General features: G+C 38.7%; 1 protein-coding gene across 3 annotated transcripts in view; it reads right to left on the bottom strand.

Annotated features, from left to right (window-relative positions):
* The window catches only part of cadm2 (cell adhesion molecule 2), a 644,325-nt gene that overhangs the window by 546,768 nt on the left and 81,630 nt on the right, over nucleotides 1–15,927 (bottom strand). The window contains exon 2 of one of the 3 annotated variants that reach the window (XM_062977131.1): nucleotides 1–15,927. This exon is cut by the window's left edge and continues 15,191 nt beyond it; it is cut by the window's right edge and continues 18,737 nt beyond it. The exons of the other annotated variants lie outside the window; for them this stretch is intronic. The gene's annotated coding sequence lies outside the window, so the exon portion shown is untranslated. 3 annotated transcript variants of the gene reach the window in all.

The following is a 15,927-nucleotide window of genomic DNA, read 5'->3' on the forward strand; positions in this document are numbered from 1 at the left end:
TAACAGTTTGGGAGTTATTTTTCTGTTAGCAATGTTTATATGTACAAGCATTTTAAAGTAACCTTGGAAATATCTGTTAAAGATATTTGAGCATTTTGCATAAAAATGTAATTTAAGATGAAATTTGTAATTCTGATTAAATCATTATTATATAATCTATTCTTCAATATGAATGTATTAACCTTCAAATAATCACCATGACTACTATTAGATCTTAAAGGGTGTACACATTTTGTGTCTGTGTTATCTGTAGTTCTATATAACAGATATATTACAAGAGCCTAGTTTAGGAAAATGTGACAAATAAGGTGAGATATTATACAGTCTGAAAAACTATGCACAATAGAAGTGGAGATAACCTTTTCCACCTCTATCATAATATGGGAGCCTGGGGTCTTCCACTGAAGCGGAATGGTGGGAGACTCAAGACAGATAAAAGGAAGAACTTCTTCACACACTGCATAACTGAACTGTGGAGTTCAATGCTACAAAGCACAGAGATGGCTGACAACCTGGAGAGCTTTAAAATGGTATTATAGACATTCATGGACCTAGCTACAAGTCAGGATGTCTATGTATCACCTCCAGTATCAAAGCCTGAATGCCTCTGCATATCACTTGCTATAGAATGAGAGACTGAAGTTACACACATGCTCTGCTGGTGGATTTTCCAAAGACATATGAACAGAATGCTCTAGTACTCTTCCTCTATTTTTATTTCCAGTACGGTCTGTTGCTATCTTATGCAATACTGCACTATTGCAGATTTTATTGCCATAAATTTGTGGCTGAATGGCTGATTCTATGCTACACTCTGGCTGCTTGTATTCCAATGAGTTACATTGCTGCTTGCGTTCATCAGAGAATTGGGCAACTGTTCAGAGGCACTTTTCTTCTCAATTCTACCAACATATCTTGCTTCCAAGTCACTCTTTAATCTCAAATAATTGGCAGATCATGTGCTCCTGTTCTTGAGTGGCTTATGGCAACCCTAAGGAAAAGTTATCATGGACTCTTATTTGTTAGAGAAGAATTGAGCATTCCTTCCTCTGAGACTGTGATTTGTCCAAGGTACGTTTCCATGGCTAAGTGAGGATTCAAACCCTGGTTGCCAGAATTGCAATCCACAGTACCCAAACTACTACACAATGCTGGCTCTCTCTTGTGTTATAGAAAAAAGTAAAATGGATCTTGTGAGCCTAAAGTCTATACTCTACTGAGTGTAGAGAACTTATTTTCAATAAAACAGTACAATCACAAAAACATCAGTCCTATCCAAGTTAAGAAGTTAAGCATGAGTTTCACTGATTTCTGGAAGGGAATTCCCAAGTAACATAATCTCAGGTAAGGATAAGAAAGGATGCTGTTGAAACCTGAAAAGCTGTTGCAAGTCAAACTAGACCACTGGATTAGATGGACCAATTATTCAGGACACTAAATTAGATGGACCAATGATTTAGGACATTTTATAATGAAAAAGACTGATGCAGTCAGCTCTCTATATAAATGAATTAAACCATCCAAAGCTTGAAAATATTTTTAAAATAATCCAAAAACAAACCTTGATTTTTACCATTTTATTTAAGAGACACAATTGTACTACACCATTGTATATAATGGGACTTGAGCATCCATGGGGCTGCCTTTGAAGACGGCTCGGAAGCTCCAACTAGTACAACGGGCGGCAGCCAGACTAATAACAGAAGCAGCTTACAGGGAGCGTACTACTCCCATGTTGAGTCAGCACCACTGGCTGCCGATATGCTACTGAGCTCAATTCAAAGTGCTGGTTTTGACCTACAAAGCCCTAAATGGTTCTGGCCCATCTTACCTGTCCGAACGTATCTCCCCCTATGAGCCTTCTAGAACTCTTAGATCATCGGGGGAGGCCCTGCTCTCAGGGCCTTCTCGGTGGTGGCTCCTCGGCTGTGGAACACTGTCCCCAGCAACTTACGGCAGATACCAAATCTCCTAGGCTTCAGGAAAGCCTTAAAGACATGGTTGTGCACGCAAGCTTTTAATGAATGAGAACATGGACTTTACATGACCTGTACGAAGACTTGAGGATTCTGGATGAATGGATTTTAATCTTGGACATTCTTAAAATTTTATATAATGTGATTTTATTTTGTAATGGTATCTGTTTTACATGAACTGTTTTGTAGATTGTTTTATATGAATTGTTGTTTTTACATTGTTTTTAGGCATTGAATTTTTGCCATTTACTGTAAGCCGCTTTGAGTCTCCTCGGAGAGAAAGGCGGGGTAAAAGTGATGTAAATAAATAAATAAATATCCTGGGACCAAACTGCAGCAGATACCAAGGACACACATCTGTATAAGCCAGCCCTTATCCAGAACACGTAAGAAGTCCAAAATAGTCTGTATTTGTTCTGTCATTTCACCTCTCAAATGTTCAATATTATTGACAGCACCATATTGGTTGTTTGCATTTGCAATTACTTATCTGCATAGGTCAACATCAACTTAAACTGATGTTATAATATAACTAGAACCTGCATTTATGGTGTATTAAATAAACTGGAAGGATTTTTTTATTTAAAAAACCATTCTCAGTTTAATGGGACATTTAACTTAGGCCCTAAAATAAATTCCAAATATCATTATTCTAAATATCATTTTGATCCAATAGTTAGGGTGCAGCTAACAGAGAACTTGTGCTCACCATCACAATCATGTAATATTGTTATTATATGAAAAAGAGAGAGGCTGTATTTACATTTTGCACTTCTGCATTCTAGTATAATTGATGGTAGGTCAATATGTATCATAATTGCCCAATGAAAGAATATTGCTTAAATCAAAATGTTGGTAGAAGCTACATACCCCATGGCCACAAGGAAAGGAAATCCAGACTTCAGAGAATCAAATTTATAACCCTCTTTTTCATAGATTACTACATTAGGTTCCTCCTTTTCTACTACAGTTTTGCCAGAGGAAATAAAACTAAAGTCAAAAAGACCCTAATACATTCACTTACATTCCATGATTGTTAACTTGAACTCTGCATATTCAAAACATTAAATTTTCTGAGGAATTGAATTTTAATGATTCAAGAACTTGGATAGACATGTCTTTGAGACTGTTGGCCAAATCCAATTCCCATTGTTGATTTACCATTTAGCAAATTATCCTGCTGACCTGGGCTCTGTTCTATTCTAGTTTGGACTAACAAATTGATTTACTCCAAAAATGCTTTCTGAAATAGAAGAAAAAATGCCTTATCTTAGGAGTTTTTTCTTTTTGTGATCACTACTGATTACATTATACAAGCATGTGTTACATTTCATCTCTTCCACAAGAACAGTGATGCACTATGACATAACAAGTGGGATTGTGCAGTAATATTTACTTTGAATACATGCTAAATTAAGAGGATGTTCCATGAGGACTTTAAGGAAAGCTTTTGCGATATGTGACAATTATGTGAAATGTCAATAGGAACCTTTTTAAAAATAGCTTGAGAATTCAGTAAGATAGCTTAGTTTAATTCAAAGCTGAAGATGTAAAAACCAGGGCAACATGGAAGGAGTTAGTATTTTCATACAAATAATCAAGTGGGACTTGCTCTCTGATCATGTCAGACTGAGTAAGGTGAATAAAGAATAAAAGAGAGTAAATGAGAAGAAGAAGGGGATGACCGCCCTGAGTCCCCTGATGGGTGAGAAGGGTGGGGTAGAAATGATGCAATAAATAAATAAATAAATAAATAACCAGATGAGCATTTGGGTTTTCTCATTCAGTTTTTTTTCTCTCCCAAACTTAAAAAAGCCACATGAGTGTGGGTCTGAAATAATTCTGCTCTCTTGCTTTGTTCTGGAAAGCTTTTATTGCAGGTATTTGATATAAACTTAAATGGCAATCAAACATGAACTTAATACTTAGTTTTCCCCCTTCCACCAATGTAACTGAATTAGATTTCCTGACTTATGGACCTTTTGCTGCCTTCACTTCTCTTGACAAAGCCTCTCTATCTCCCTGTTTGTTTTCCCCTGCTGTCTGTCATTCTGCCATTCTTGATGTTTTAGAGAAGAGGCTTCCTAACTTTTCATGTTGGTGACACACTTTTTTCATATTCATCTTTTTTCTATATGGCAATTCAGTTTTACCAGCAAACTGGAGGTTACACAGATTCCTTATAAGAGTTTCATACAGGGGTGTGCAATTTGGGTAAATCCCGTGCTGTTTTTGGTGTCAGATTTCCAGGTGCACCCATTCTATTTTTTCAGGAACTGCCTGAATTTGGGAAAACAAAATGCCATTTTTCAATCTGGCAGCCACAAAATCAAATTTTCGCTCCGGGAAGATCCAGCCCATTGCTGGCAAAGGGCTCCCAAAAAGGTATCCCCTGGAATATTTCCACAGGGACAGTATAGGAGCAGCAGCAGGGCATCATTCCTCCCAATTGTCATAAAGATCCACACATCCCACAATTTATAGGAAATGTTCAGAGTTTTATTATTTTATATTTCTAGTTATTACTTTTTATATAGGGGGATAAGCTCAGGCTTATTGTGTGAGAGAAGGAGCACGCACACAGAAGACACACAAAAAAAGAGAGGAGGTGAACCAACTTACAAGAACTTTTATTTTTTTATTTTTAAAAATAATTGTTTGGGGGGGGGGGAGGCTGCTAGAATGGTGCAGGAGTGCACACTAGCCAGAAGATACAGACATGCACAGAAGCCAGGTGAACAGAGTACACACATGCCAGAAGGTAGGGCAGAGGAGGGGGATAAATTAATCAGTCAAAGAGGTGAATGAGAAGAAAGGGCTTTAGTTGTAATACATTTTTGAAAATATTTTTGGGGAGGAAGGAAGGTCCAAGACAGAGTACACAAGCAAGAGATAAGATAGGGCTGGGGAGGGATTGAATTATCCCTGTGGGAACTCAACAGAGTCAAGTTATCTCTTCCCTTCTAAACACCCCCCCCCCAAACACACATATACACAAAGTTTAAAAAAATGAACAAATACCCCTCAAAATGCCTTTTCACCCCCCCCCAATGCATGCCCACCCTCACTTCCCCAGCAAAATAATAAAAAAGAAGAACTGAAAGATATTAAACTAAGAAATTTTAATTAAATTATCAAAGGAAAAGCGTTAGCTAGCACATGATCTCTTCTCCCTCCCTCTCTCTTTCTCTCTCTCAAGCCAGGATGCCACAGGAAAATGGAGGAGCTTGCCCTGGTATATATAGACCAGCTTGGCAAAAAGACACATGAGCTGCTTTTTTGCTCAGATTGGCTCAGACAAGGCTAAGGGGGGAAAACCTGCTGCCTGCAATTTGAGACCTGCTGCCCACCCCATTGCAACATTCAATTGCAGAATCAGCTAAATTTCCCAGATTCCATTTTGAAAAATGGCACTGTGCATATATATTTATATAATTATATAATTATGTAACTTTTACTACATAAACAAGGTGTGGAAATTTTTCTTTACACTTCTTATGCAGTAGAATTTAATCTTGTGTAGTTTATAGCTACTCCATGTGATTAATCACAAATATCACTGTCAACACATTTTTTCTAAATTTGAAATGTAACCATTGTAGTCATAATTACTGCAACTCGATCAAAAATTGTGCAAATTATAAAAGTTATAACAGTTCCTACACTTGAACAGCACTAGCACTCCACTTCTGTAGTAATTAAACCCCTCTGAAGGTTTTTAAATGGAAAATGGATCGCCATCCAAGAGTGCTTTGATTGTGCATTCCTGCCTAGCTGAAGGGGGATGAAATAAATAAATGCCCTCTGGGGGTCCCTCTGAACCCATCCTAGCTGTCCTGCTCCTCCTCTTTTTCCCTTGGCTGCAGCTATGGTTGCTGTTTGAGCCACTGCCATCGAGGGCAAGAGGACAAGGAGGAGGAGGAGGAGGGCAGAGCCTCAGGTTTGGGCTTGGCACTGGCCTAGTGGATAATACTGCTGCTTTTGTTGCTTCCACTGGTGCTGCCTCCTCCTCTGCCTCCTCCTCCAGATGTGGTGAATGTGCTCCCTCCACCCCTCATGCAGCTGTGAAAACTATGATTTGCCAGGCAATATTTGTGTGTGTTTGTGGGGAGGGGGAAGGAGCAGAATTTCTCTATAATTCACATAACATGCAAACTTGGTTTTGCTGATAACCATACAATGGGTAGGGACACCACTGTATGGACACCAGTGTATAATATAATAATAATAAAACTTTATTTATATCCTGCCACTATCTCCCAGAGGGACTCGGGGCGGCTCACAAAACACTCAAGGTGTGACACATAATACAAAATACAACAAGTGTAAAACAAAACATAGGTAATAAACAGGCAACACAACATTATAAATTCACAATACCCTCTGGTAAAAACAATAAAATACAACAATTGCTGTAGATAAAACAGCAGTATTCAACCAGCAGTGTACCATTTTGTCCATCTCTAAAATGTGTAGTTTCCAACTATATCCCTATTTGTACGAGTTACCAGAAAACTAGTTACAGAAGCTGGTATACATTCAACAGACAATTATTTCTGCTCAAGGTTAAGAAAGACTGAATTTCTCTACTCTACCACAACACAAAAGAACGTCAGTGAATATTTTAAAGAATACTTTGGCACTAAGTGATAACATTTATAATTTGACCTCCTCCGTTCAGCATAAATTCTGATCTAAGCCTCAAGCGTCAAGGCAATCAATGCTGATAAATGGTTAAAATATTATGTTTGTATTCCAGTTCTTATTGAATAGAAAGTTTCCATTATTTCATTCCACATCTTCACTCTATCAATTTGACAGGGCCATGTAGTTCTACACTTCACTGACTTCACTCTGGAGCTGAGTGGCTTATCTATTTGTTGATAATATGAATGATAAAAAGGATGATAAAGTGAAGAGCAAACCACTTTAACACAAACATTTTCATCCTTCATTTTGTTAACGTATTTGCATTTGCACTGTACTGCCTTGAACATGTGCATCATTTCCCAGATTTGTGTTCTCTTAGTCCCAACAAAGTTATTCCAGTATCTTCAAAAAGCTATTTAATCAAATCACTATTATTAGAGAAAGTTGTAGCCCTTTAGGATCAGGTTGTTGCATGCTTCAAGTCATTTCCAACGTATGGTGACCCTAAGGAAAACGTATCACAGGATTTTCTTGGCAGGATTCATTCAGAAGAGGTTTGACACCTGGAAAAGCCACATGAATGTAGAGTATAGTGCATTTTCAACTTCTATCTGTGCTACTATGCAAGTATTCTTTCTATCTGTGCTACTATGGATGGTTCTGGGTGTGGCCAGGTTTTCCTGATGCTACAAGCTAATAAAAGGAATGGGTCCAAATCTTTAAGTGTAAATAGGCCTTGTTATTAAGATCTATGGGAGAATTTAATCATGGAGATTGCATTATCTGAGTAATCCCACTTTATGAACATGCAGAGAAGAGGATCCCAATCTATGAAAAGCTCTTGTGTTTTTTAATTTTGGTCTTTTAGGGCTTTTTAAAAGTGCCATTATGGTTTTACTATTTAAAATTATTGTTTTAAATATTTTATTATTTTGATTATATGGTACTTTTCCTTGTGCGTCTTTTAAAAAATGGTAATAAATGTAACTGCATAAATGAAGCTTTTTATAAAAAGACACAAGAATCTATAGTAAAGTAATTATCCATTTCTTGAGAATATTATTGTTTTAATAAATGTTTATTCACAAATCAGTGTTTTTGTGGATTTGTTATGTGCAAACAAAATAGAAGTTTGTTCAAAATTTATTCTTTTTAAAGGTGTATACCCTTTTTAAACAAACCATGTATCAATCCACAACATGAATCCACTTTTGTTTTTATTCTGGAGTGTCACTATTCCTATCTTGCAGCTTTTAATTTTCCTTGAAAATAATTAAATGCAATACATCATAGTACACCAGATTCTTTCTGCCTTCTATCCAGCCCCACCCACCCTAAAAAAAGAAGCTTGATATCATTATATAACAAAATCCATAATATTGGCCTACACCAGAAATTATATTTTCCAAGCATCAAAATAGCGGAAACAAGAAGAGATGAAATGGAAACAGTAAGGGTTGTGAATTCTGAGAGACTCTTTTACAAAATCTGGTTTGCAGTTGGGAAAAGGCAGAAAGAGAGCTTTATAAATGGAGAACAAAAGCTTGCCTTCATGCAAGAAAGATTCTGCACTGCAAGTTGCCATCTCTTACCAGCACCAGTCATGACTTCCACTAGGTAACTTGTCACATCTTATGATATACATTACTCACATACTGAGCTTAATACATACTTCTTCTTAAAGGCTTTGAACTCTTAACTAAAAAAAAAAGTATCCCTGTCCACATTCTGATGATCAAGGAGTTTTTTTTTATTTCTACAAAAGTGAGTTTTTTTTCTATCCCCACCCAAACATGTGATCCAAGGGAAAGATCCTAGACAAACTGTTACAAAGAAGAATTTCTTTTGCTAAAAGAAACAACAACGCAGAGGTGTTGCAACTAGATAACCCAGGAGAAAATGACAGCTTCTCAAGTGAGACAGTAGGGTGACTACTAGTACCAATTTCTTTTAGTGAGAAAGACACAATAATTACATTAAATCAAACACATGATATATCACATATGCACAGTTGTGCCATCATAGTCAATATCAAACATTTAATAGTTTGTAAGTAAAAGATCAATATGGCATTCTATTATTATTTTCAGTAGCACAGGTTTGCTGCAAAGAATATATGTGTGCCAAATAAATCATGAATTCTGTGTAATGTTTAAAATCTGATGTCCTATATTTTATTAATTTGTTTTTTTAAAATCTAAGGATGTACATGATTTTTATTTATTTATTTACAACATTTCTACCCCGCCCTTCTCTCAGGGCGGCTTACAACAACCGGCAAAATTCAATGCCAAACAAATCGATAAAAACAGCAACACATTTAAAACCATTAACAATAATCCATAAAATACATTAGTCAAGCTTAAAACATATAGTTACTTAATACCATTCTGCCAAGGAAATATCTGATTGTAAAACATATGTTCTATATATATATATATATATAAAAGAGTGATGGAATCCCGGCAACCAACAAAACAACAAAACTAAAGGCCCCCCAACCTTGAAAATTGACAGCACAACCCCTCATCCATGCCTCTACGTTGATACAAGAAAAGAAAAAAAAAGAAAAAAATCCTAATTAGAGGGAGAGGAATAAATGTTTTTATCCAATTGCTGCCAGTTAGAAGGCTAAGCTCCGCCCACGTGGTCTCCTAGCAACCTACTCAGCCCAGGGGACAGGCACAGTTAGGCTTCACTTAGGCCTCTTCCACACTGCCTATAAAATACAGATTATCAGATTTGAACTGGATTATATGGCAGTGTAGACTCAAGGCCCTTCCACACAGATATATAACCCATTTATAATCTTATAGTATCTGCTTTGAACTGGATTATCTTGACTCCACACTGCCATATAATCCACTTCAGTGTGCATTTTATACAGTGGTGTAGAAGGGGCCTCATATAATCCAGTTCTAAGCAGATAATATAAGATTATAAATATACAGTAGAGTCTCACTTATCCAACATAAACAGGCCGGCAGAACGTTGGATAAGTGAATATGTTGGATAACAAGAAGGGATTCAGGAAAAGCCGATTAAACATCAAATTAGGTAATCATTATACAAATTAAGCACCAAAACATCATGTTATACAACAAATTTGACGGAAAAAGTAGTTCCATGTGCAGTAATACTATGTAGTAAGTACTGATTAAGAAATCTACCACAAAAATATCACAATGAATTTAAAACACTGACTACAACAACATTGACTACTAAAAGGCAGACTGTTTTGGATAATCCAGAACATTGGATAAGCGAATGTTGTATAAGTGAGATTCTACTGTAATATGAAATAATTAATGTCCAGTTCAACCCAATTCTGCCATGGAGGACACAATCCGAGCACGCCCAACAGATGGCCACCCAGCCTCTCAATAATAATAATAATAATAATAATAATAATAATAATAATAATAACATCATACAATCCTAGGGTTAGGAGAGACCCCTAAGGATCATCCAGTTCAACTTCCTTCTACCATGCAGGAGGACACAATCCAACCACTCCTGACAGATGTCCATCTAATATCTGCACAATAATAATAATACACATCGAATCATAGCATCAGACAATTAGGAGACATCCCTAAAGGCCATCCAGTCCAACCCAATTCTGCCATGCAGGACAAAAGCCAAGCACTCCCAACAGAGGGCCACCCAGCCTCTCAATGCTAATAATAATAATAATAATAATAATAATAATAATAATAATAATAACAACATCATACAATCCTAAGGTTTGGAGCGACCCCTAAGGATCATCCAGATCAACTTCCTTCTACCATGCAGGAGGACACAATCCAAGCACTCCTGACAGATGGCCATCCAGCCTCTACATAATAATGATGATGATGAACATGATAATAATAATAATAGTAATAATAATAATAATAATAATAATAATCTAACTCTGGCAGAAACCAGTGCAGGTGGTCCCAGTGGTGATGGGCACACTGGGTGCCATGCCAAAAGATCTCAGCCAGCATTTGGAAACAATAGACATTGATAAAATCACGATCTGCCAACTGCAAAAGGCCACCCTGCTGGGATCTGCGCGCATCATCCGAAAATACATCACACAGTCCTAGACACTTGGGAAGTGTTCGACTTGTGATTTTGTGATATGAATCCAGCATATCTATCTTGTTTGCTGTGTCATAATAATAATAGAAGCATAGAATCCAAGAGTTTGCAGAGACCTCTAAAGGCCATCCAGCCCAACCCTTTCTACTATGCAGCAGGACACAATCCAAGCATTCACAACACATGGACAACATATAAATACTATACAATACTACACGGGGACATAGACCCCCTCTACCCTCACCACTTACACAGTACACAAACAACCAAATGCATACTAAACATAAAGACAACCATACAACAGACATTCAATACCACCACTACCTCAACAATTTCTCACCAACACCACCAGACAACACCACAGCAACGTGTGGCTGGGCACAGCTAGTATATATAAAATTTACAGTATTAAATACTGCATGCATGCGCACACACAGACAACATGTTTATCACAACAAATTGACAATTCAAATCTATTACCAGACCATGAGATGCAATTTTAAGAAGCCTAACAAAAATTTCCCTTTGATCCAAAATCTGTGTGACACAGTCATTCTAGTAACAATAATAATATATAATTGGAATGTAGATTGAATGAGTAGATGACTTAGGTAGCAACTATAACTGTTTCCTGAAATAAGCACTAAGGTTATAATCTTGACTTGCTTAACATGCTATAAACCCTGCTAAATGTAATGGAATTTATTTCTAACCTACTACATATAACCCACACAGTTATTGTCATTATTGAAAGGCTTGTATAGAGAGCCAACTACATATAAATCACATTTTATTACCGTTATTAAGATCTAGGTTTGGATGGAGCGTCAGTTCGGTATAGACATTGTGATGGACTAGGAGCCTTGGAAAACAGTAGGGTCCTTCTGAGTCTCTAAATGTTAGAGGAAGGCATTGAAAACCTCTTCTGAATAAATCTTGCCAAGAAAACCCTATGTTAAGAGTTTATTTTACTTGAGCCGGCTCAATACAATGTTTTCCCTCAGAGGAGTCCAACACCAGATTTCTCAGCAGAAACTGTTGATGAAAGCCCAACCTGAAGCCCAAGGCCACATGAAGGAAACCAGATGGAGCTCCAAGGGTATTGGCGGACTGAACCTTCCCCTGAATGTGATGAGGAGTGCAGAAGCACATATACTGGGTCTATCCCTTATAACAGTCTCCTTTTATTCAGTGGTCTCCTTTTATTCAGTGTGACCATCCTACCACCCTGAGGATTGTGTGAATTTAAAACTGGTCAAGTAATGTCAGGGCCACGTGGGAATCCCCCTCTCCCATTTCTACTTCATGGGGTTTTTTGCCTAGCACATATGGTTTCTGTCAGATGTGTTAATTGGCTTATGTTGATGTCACTTAAATAGGGTGTTCTAGCATGTAAAAAATTAAATTAGATTCAGTAAGCACCATGGCATGCCCTTTGCGGGTGAAGGGTGGGCTCCTGGTACTGTCCCTCTAAATCAGGCTTGGGGGGACTGTGAAGGGGGCACTGCTTGGAGATAGAATGGGGACTTCTTACTCTTGTAAAACTCTGTAGTTTGGGAGGGAGCATCCCCGGGAGGCCCTTCCAGTTAAGACCGGCTGGGGTGAGCAACCCCTATAGTTTGGATCACCCTCAGGGTGGAGGTGTTGGCCCAAAGGTGGTCTGTGGAAGTAGCCAGTGAAGGAGCACCTATCCCTCAATTAAACACATTAGGTGGATTTAACCCCCCTTTTCTTGTAGGTTCCAGATGTTCAACAAACTTAAATAGGTAAAATAATGGCTCCTTCGCACCATAGATTTGTTGCCGGTGTCAAGAGTCAGACGCCAGTTAACAAACAAAACAGAGTTTATTCCGAAGATAAGCCAAAAATAACATAAACACAGAAAGTATCTTTGAAACACTTCACTTATCAGTGTTTCAAGAGTAGTTTGGACAAAAATAACTCAAAAACAAGCCACGCTATTTTCCCATGCTGGCATTCAATAAAAACTAAAAGATGCTTCAATTCACCTTTGGAGAACAAATAGAGTTGACTGCAAGAAAATATGCAAAATAAACGAAGGCTTGAAACCTTCCAGAAGCTGCAGAGTATAACTGAAAGTGCAAAAGCCTCTTTTGGCTCCAAACCGTTTCTGAAAACAGACAGCCGATTCTGCGGATTTAAAGGGACAGTTCCCAAAAGAAAAACAGCAAACTGGCTTGAAAACAAACAAACTAGAAGAGCAGTAAGCTGCTTCCACGGTGCAGATAAAGCCGAAAGCTTCAAAGGGATGATGAATAGCCGTCGTCAGGAGAATCCAAGGTCAGGTCAGGAGGCAGCAGCAAATTCCGAAAGGCAAACCAGAAGTCAGAAGCCGGGAGCAGTCGTCAGTCAGAGGGCGTAGACAGAAGCCAGGTCAAATTCAATCCAAAGTCCGAAGAGGGTGCAGTCATCCAAACCAGGTCCACGATAAGACACAGCGAGAGCCAAGCCAGATGGTATCAGCAGCTAGAAATAGTAATCAGAACGCAGTCCAGGGAAACCCACACAGTTCCATCCCTCTGCTGCAGAACAGTCCCAGATAACTTACATCCGAATCACAGTCCAAATCCAGTCTTCACGGAAACACAGAGATCCCAATGGCGCCTCAGCAACACCTTGCCACACGCAAAGTGCAGTGGCCAAACATTCCCATTTTATTCCCCTTTCCTCCTGGGTGACCAAACACTCACACCCAAACACCAGATGTCCCAAATCTACTCAGAGTCTGAACTCCACACAGCTAGAGCTCGTGGATCCGGAGTACCTAGCAATTCGTCGGAGTCCCAATCATCCTGCCCACACTTAGCCCCATGAACACTTAAAGAACCATCCTCCCTTCTCCAAGCATCCCAAGTGGGATCAGCTCCTGCAGAAACCCCAGGTTCAGCAGTATCCATAGGCCCCAAATCCCCAGACATCTCCGGTGGCTGTGCCCATTCAGTGCCCACTTCCCCAGCCACCATCTGTTCCTCAGCATCGATTTCCCCAAACTCCCCATCTGAATCTTCCTCAGAAGATCCCCCATATAGCTCTTTAAGTCGCTTCCTGCGCAACTCCTCCAGTGAACCCTCATCACGAGGGTTTTTTCTTCCTCTTCAAATCCCATCACCATCAACCATAATCCCCGAAGGCGCAGTCACAACAGCCGGGCCTTTTTATTTCATAAGGGTTCAAAAGGTATCAGATCCAAACCTAGTTTTAAATCTTCTGGAAAGTAATAATCTACAGAAGATGTGACAGAAGATGAAGGAAAGACGTGTAACGGACATGCTTTTAGAATTTAGAACATCTAATCTGTATATAAATTCCATTGTATTGTTAAATGCAGTTGTCTAATATTTTTTTTTAAAGTGAATGTATATACTGGCAGACACAATAAAATATTTGTTCGGAATTACGGGCTAACGAAGCCACAAACATGAAGTCCCTTGGCTGAACATACTGTTAGTTAATAATGAGTATATAGATAAGACTGTACGTTGTATATTAAACATTTTGTATACAAAGTATTATTGCATTCATCATATATTAGAGTTGCAGTTAATACAAGAATAGTAAGGTGATCTATACAATGTTGCTATAGAAATGGTTCAATACATGACGTTTTCCTATTTGGGTTAGGCAACTTCAGGACTTTGAAAAATAATCTCTTTGTTAACATATGCAACAATCAGGTGCACAGTTAGGCTACTTAAATCCCACTGACATCAATGGGATTTAAGCAACCAATGTGCAAAACTGCAGCCAAAATCAAAATAATTTGAAATACTGAATATTCCGTTTGCAGTCTCTAAAGGATTAAATGTTAACACTACTGAATTGTTAAAAGTCCTGATTTGTAAATTTCAACTTATTCTAGTCTCAGTGAGCTATAATCATGAATGTCTGCTGACTACATTCCAAAGAGTGTTCCATTATTTATAAGCTTTGTAGCAATTTAGGCAGATAGGATTAGTAAAAGTATATTGAATAATACTATACTAATGTACTACACTAACAAAATTGAATAATCCATATTGACTGTGATATTGAATTTTATCCTAAGTTTCCTTGAGTTTATGGTGATATTCAATTACCCAAAGTCATTAATAGAACCTTGTGCCTTTACATTCCACTACACTGTACATACAAACAAAACAAATGCTTAAATAAAATGTCAAAAGGGCTTTTTAAAATAATACTCATGCTTAGGTGAACATGAAAGTGTCTATGAGAATATAAATCAATACAAGCACCACCACCACCCTCAAAAAACTGTAAGCCAAGTACATACACTTTAATAGTCTTGAAATTATAACATCCTAGTAGCAAAAGGTATAGGATTTTTTTAAAGTGGATTATCACATACTGATCTTAGGAAATGGTTATAGACTCAGCATGGGAAAAATTTGTTGCCGTGGGGCCGCCTTGTGGGCCCAGCTACAAGGGCTGGCCTAGAAGAGAGTGTGGATGCAACCATAATGGGCAGTGTTGGGGGCTTAAAGGGGTGGGGTCAGGGTTGGAAGGGCAGGGCTGGAGCTTTGGAGGGGCTGAGGCTAGGAAAGGCAAGGCGTGGGTCTGTCTCCAGGGAGACAAACACGCCATTGCCATTTGTCAATGGTGTGTTTCTCTCCCTGGCTCTTCTGGGCCACAGGAAGGCAGTAGCCTGCCTTCCCCAGGCCCAGAAGAGGAAAAAACATGCTGCTGTCAAGCTGTGGAGGTGTATTTCTCTCCCCGTCTGTTTTCTGAGCCCCAGGAAAGCAATGGCCCGCCTTCCTGAGGCTCAGAGAAAGGAGAGAAACTGTTGTGGTTTAACCTGATGGAGCTGAGGGTTTGGGGTTTCAGAGTCTCAGAGATCAGGTGCAGTTTCAGGGCCTGCAGTTTTAAAGCCTGGGAGAATAATGAAATCAGATGCAGCTAAGAAGTGGGGAAAGGATGGGATGTTGGAGCAACAGGCTATGTCTCTGTGTGAAAGTAGAGCTGTTTTTGTATCCAGCAGCCAGGGAGGTGATCTTTCATCTACAAACATCCAGGGGAGCAGTTGACTTGGATACACATTCAAGACTGGCTCTGAGGGGGGAAGGATTCAGGTGCAGAAGATCAGAGAGAATTTGTGTGTGTGTGTGTGTGTGTGTGTGTGTGTGTGAGAGAGAGAGAGAGAGAGAGAGAGAGAGAAAAGCGGGCCCCACAAGGTCAAAAGAATGCATTT

The sequence above is a fragment of the Anolis carolinensis genome, chromosome 3, assembly GCF_035594765.1.
Source record: "Anolis carolinensis isolate JA03-04 chromosome 3, rAnoCar3.1.pri, whole genome shotgun sequence".
NCBI lineage: Eukaryota > Metazoa > Chordata > Lepidosauria > Squamata > Dactyloidae > Anolis > Anolis carolinensis.